We start from the raw sequence: 5,378 nt of genomic DNA on the forward strand, positions 1-5,378 counted from the left end.
AGAGAGAATGTGAGGGAGACACACTGATTGGTGGCCTCCCACACGTGCCCCAGCTGGGGTTGGGGATCAAACCTGCAACCCAGGTACATGCCCTTGGCCAGGAATTGAACCCACAGCCCTGTGGCCACGGGCCGATGCTCCAACTACTGAGAAACACCAGCCAGGGCTACACATTTGTCTTTTGATTTAAAGATGGTTACCTATAAAAGACAAGGACAACATTGTGGGGTATAAGGTAACTTTCCCCTTGGCTAAAGTGATATAAGAACAGAATTCTCAAGCTTGTCTTAAGAATCTATGTGGTTGGGAGGTCTAGCAGAGGTGGACAGCTACTAATATTACTCTTTGAAGAAAACACTGCTCTATGAAAGGCTGATCTTCTGCCCTTTAGACATATTTAAAATAATGTTTATTAGGGAATTGTTTACAGTTATTTAAAGGTGGAAACAACCTCAACAGGAATGCAGTCTAGAACAATGATTCTTAAGTGGTGAACTGGGCAGGTGGGAGGTGTCTATAAGAAACTCCCGGTGCCCTGGCCAGTGTGACTCAGCTGGTTGAGCATCCTCCTGTGAACTGAAAGGTCGCTGGTTTGATTCCTGGTCAGGGCACATGCCCAGGTTGCAGGTTCGGACTCTGGTTGTGGCAGGGAACTGATCTATGTTTCTCTCTCATCTCTCTCTCTCTCTCTCTCTCTCTCTCCCTCCCTCCCTTCATCTCTCTCTAAAATCAATAAAAACATTAAAAAAAAATAAAGAAACTGCCAGAGGGGGGGATAAATGAGTGAATTGAAAAGCACATCAATTATAATATTTGTTTGGAAAACAAATATTAAAAGCCATTACCCCCCTTCTTTTGAAACATGCTCTATAATACAGCAGATATTTACAGTATCTTCTTGGCTGTTGGGGATATATAGAAGGTACTAGCTCCCTAAATAGTTTGGGAAGCCCCTGCCAGAAGTTGTATCGGAAGTTTAGGGAGCAGTCATCAAATTTATATTTATCAGCAAGAAGACATGGGTTGGAAAAAAAGTTCAAAAACACTTATTTGGAGACCTGGAATAACCATATACAATTCACTTTTCCAAGACTGATTCATTGGAGGAAAATCAATGGTATGCTTTTGGTTCTTACTGGCTTTTTCAGATAATATGTAATAAGAGTTCTGAACAAAGACCAGCCAATTAGAAGGGTTACTCTGAAAGTGAACTGACTTATTAATAGTGTATCAGCAAACTAACCACAGATATCCCCCAACACAATGTGATCTTGCTACAATCATTATTCTCTGTCAGAATCATGCAAATCACTATTAAGCCATCTCAGTTGTTTATCATGATACTGCAATGATGTTGGGTTTGTTCTTAAGGTAATTTCAATGAAGACTGAAGATGACGTCCACCAGCAAAACTAACAAACATAAACACAAATAAAAAAGGACTTTCCAGTCCTGACCACAGGATCTTGGAGTACTGCTCTTCATTTTACCTGAGACAGTTCAATTTTCTAGGCCCGTAATGCAGATAATACAGAGCAGAACCATTAAAAAGAAACCATCAAAATCCAAACAAGATACCAAGTGATTTGAATGGACATGGCTTTAATTTTGATATAAATTGTGAGGACAACAAAATTAGGCTTCAAAACGGAGGCTATAATCCTTAATGCTTAACCGAGAGGCTCAAACCTGTATACAAAAGACCCCTTGACTAACCGCAAAAATGTGCTGAAATATTCCCAATGTGTACTATCAGTGTTTGAGAAATTGACATCAGGTCTAATTTCCAGAGGAACAAGTGGTAGTGATTAGCGATGGTAAAAAACAAATGCCTGGTGAGAAAACCCTGGCCTCCCCTGTGCTGGAAGAAATCCTAGGAAGAAGAGAGTTAAAAGGAAATCAAGTTACAAAGGTCCCATAAATTATACCTAATGATTACTTGTTTGGCTGGTGGGTATAATTGGGGCTCTCTGCCTCCCTAACAAGGATGAAAGGGATAAAAAGACATTGTCCTCAGAATGCTCTGACTGCCAGAGAATCTGTGGCATCTAGGGAAAGCTTGGAAAAAGCCTCAGGGGGCAGGAGCAGGTGGTGTGAATGGCAGAAGGATAAGAAGGCAGAAGGTAGAATAGGGCTGTCTGATCTGGAGGAAATGAAAATAGATGACAACCAGAATCTTTCTTCGGGTAAGAGAAGTCTGTCGGGATGTATTTGTCAGGCAGTGAGGCATATGTGTGCAGCTTGGAATGTGTGCGCAAGACACGCCCATTCTCCGCAGAGCCCGTGCGTACCCCGGCAGTGGGATTATTTATAAGGGCACCGTGGAGGGGATAGGAGGAGGAGGGGCTGCTCCGCAGCCAGAGCTGGTAGAGAAATGGGAAGGCCATAAAGATTCGTAGCTGTGATGAGCCTGGGGCACAGCCTTCCTACTGGGCAGGAGTCTCCACGCTTGGCATGCGGCTTGCTCGCTTTCAGCTGATTCTTGATATGGGAATGGCAGCTGTTTGGAAAAGGCTCAAAAGCAACTAAAAGTGATTGCCTGGATGGTTATGAGGGCTTTCCTAGGCAGGAGCAAGACAAAGAAAACCTCTGAGTTGAGGGACAGGAAAACCAACCGAGTGGGTTGAGCAGGTGGGAAAAGGAATCCTAGTTTCTCACTGAGACCAAGAGGGAGAAAAATCTAGATGGTTCCCCTGCTTTCCAGGGAGTGGGTGTTCTAGAAATCTTTGTTGGAGTAAATGTTGCAGAGATGACCGGGCAACGTAAGCTTATTTGAGATCATGGTATTAGCCGTCTTTTTCTTCCTCAGCGTTGGCCAGAGAGACTGACCTGGCAAAATTTTCAAAACTCAGTTCTAGAAACTGCACAGTCACCAGCTCATCTCATCTACTCTGCTTCCCGAGGTGAACCACCCTACCTAGGGAGTCGGGGCTACTGGGGATGAGAACAGGTGACCATACAATAGTTATGGGTCATTTCTTCGACAAATTCCAGAATTTTGGAATTCAGTCAGTGTCTACAACCACAATGCTAAGAAAAGAGACTCATCTTACCAAACTGAATGGTCCCCGGCCCTGTGGCCTGGCCCACAAAGGGCAGCTGCCTAAGAGCGTGTGCCGGACGCCCTCGGCTTGGTGTGGGCTGGGTTTTGGCTGGCGACACCTAGCACCTCAGCATCTGCACATGGAGGTGAAAGCTTCAAGGTATCTGACCGCTGGCTCCAGGGAGCATGTGCCTGAAAGACAGCCTCAGAGAAAGCCACATGCCTCACACAGAAGACGACCGGCCACAAGGATACTGAAATACAAGCAGAACCTGGGCCTAAAAATGCAGAACGCACAGGCCAGGCTTTAAACTCACTGTGGACATTAACATCTCCCTTGAGACCTTAAACAAAAACCACCAGAAAGAGTCCCCTTACCTTCTGCTGGTCTTTGAGGAAATTCAAGCCCCAAATGGTCTGGCTGTTCTCCAGTGACGAGGTGTGGCTTTAGGAATCCGGTGCCTCACGACAGTGCTCCTGCTCTACTCAGCCATGTTGTTGCTTGGCAGGAGCCTACAGACGTTTAGTTTTCATGTTTTACAGACCCTAACGGGGTCTACCTGGAACCTCCCTCCATTCGCCGAAGCCCAGCCAGCACAGTGGCACCGGCTTTAGTCAGCCCAGGAAGGCACGCTCATTCCAACTGCACAGGGCTCTTGAGGGGTCTCCAAGGAGAAGGGCTGAAGAATGAGCAAAGCTGTCTTCCTGCGCTCAGCTCAAGAGAATGAGATGTGAGGGAGGGCCTGTTGTTGTCTAATATTTTCTGAAAGCCCACACGGCTCTAATATACATGAGGACAAAATTACGGCATGATCTTTAGCCTCAGGGGGCCAGGGATGAGTCTTCATGAAAAGCTACAGTGCTAGCTTCCCACAGAAGCAGAGCAGCAGTTAAGGAACAGCACACCATCAGCGATTGGCTGGTGTGATTGCACTTAGCCAGCAGGGCTTTTCAGTAAGATGGAGAGGCACTCCTCGTTCTCTGCGCTGGGGCCCTGAAACACCTATTCAGCCCCATTTAATGCCCTTATGACACCATAATGATCACAACCTGCTTGTTTGTGGAGTCTACAAATATTTGATGAATGCAGCCTACTATGTGCCAGGCACAAATCAAGCACTTAACTGTCGGTAGAATGACAAATGGAACCTCACTCAGCCTGAGAGTGCAGTGTATGTGTGTGTGTAGGGGGCATAAGTATGGGATTTAAAAAAAAAGAGGTGTTGCTTGAGCTAAATTTTGAAATATGAGTAGGAGTTACCCCAGTGGATAAGGGAGAAAAAAAGCATTCCAGGAAGAGGTAAAAGCACATGCCAAGGCATGGAGCTATATGGGGACTCCCGTCACGGCTCAGAAGGTATGAAGCCAGCTGGGTGCTGAATCGTAATAGGCGAGGAAACTTGTGTTCACATAAGGAACAGCCTAAAGAAATGGTTTGAGATAGTAGGCTTAAAAGTATTTGTGTAAAAGAGTATATAAATGTCGATTTTCAGGGAGAAAAGAAACCCCAGAGAATTGGATTTTCTGAGGTCAGGAAGCAGGGTATCTCTGATAAGTCCCAGGGCTGACCACCCAGCAGCCTACAAGCTGGTAAGAGGTGACTGTAGTGAATCATTGGGGCTTTTCCTTTCCCTCTGGGAGACCCATAAGCCTGATTAAAAGGAAAAAAAGATGTGACCTAATGAGGGTATCCAGCCAGGTAGGGGTTGGGGGTTGGGGTGGAGAGGAAGGCACATGTGTATGTTAGAGCTTTTGTGGAGGCTATGGACCTAGGGGATTCTTGAAGAGGCAGGGCCTATGCTCCCCTCACAAGCACAGCTGTGCTCTATAGTTAGGTGGGGAAGCAAGTCCCAACAGGCAGTGAGGAGAGCAGGAACAGGCACACCACACCAAGAGGGACAATGCAAAAGGACACGCACCTTCACTGCAGACCTTCCTCATGATCAATTACTATTTCCAAGGCCACAATATTTTCCTCAGAAACCTTTTGTGGTATGTTTTTCAAAAATTTTAACTGTGACCCATAGTAAGAAATATAGTTTATGATGTGACCCTGTACACACATAGTTATAAACACATGTTCATAGATCTGAAACTGAACAATCCTACTTTTACTACACGTGCCGTTCTCTGAGATTTTCTATCTCCTCTATTCTATCTCATTAAAATAACCCTGATAGTGACTCTCTAAAATGATTTCATGACTTGCTAATGGGTCTGGACCTGCAATTTGAAAAAACACAGCCTTAGGATCATTTTACATTTTTGATTAGAGAACTACACTTTTTGTTGTTGTTAATCCTCCCTCGAGGATACTTTTTCCATTGTTTTTTTT

The 5,378-nt window shown here is 45.1% G+C and overlaps 1 protein-coding gene across 6 annotated transcripts in view; it reads right to left on the minus strand.

Moving 5' to 3' along the window:
- PHF24 (PHD finger protein 24) overlaps window positions 1-5,378 on the minus strand; it is a 25,572-nt gene that overhangs the window by 11,386 nt on the left and 8,808 nt on the right. Inside the window, exon 1 of one of the 6 annotated variants that reach the window (XM_006758544.2) lies at window positions 3,422-3,951. The exons of 4 other annotated variants lie outside the window; for them this stretch is intronic. The gene's annotated coding sequence lies outside the window, so the exon portion shown is untranslated. Of the gene's footprint in view, window positions 1-3,421; window positions 3,952-5,378 lie in introns of those variants that run through there. One more of the 6 variants, XM_015560554.1, reaches the window with a different exon arrangement.

The sequence above is a fragment of the Myotis davidii genome, unplaced genomic scaffold (genome assembly GCF_000327345.1).
Source record: "Myotis davidii unplaced genomic scaffold, ASM32734v1 scaffold534, whole genome shotgun sequence".
NCBI classification, from domain to species: domain Eukaryota; kingdom Metazoa; phylum Chordata; class Mammalia; order Chiroptera; family Vespertilionidae; genus Myotis; species Myotis davidii.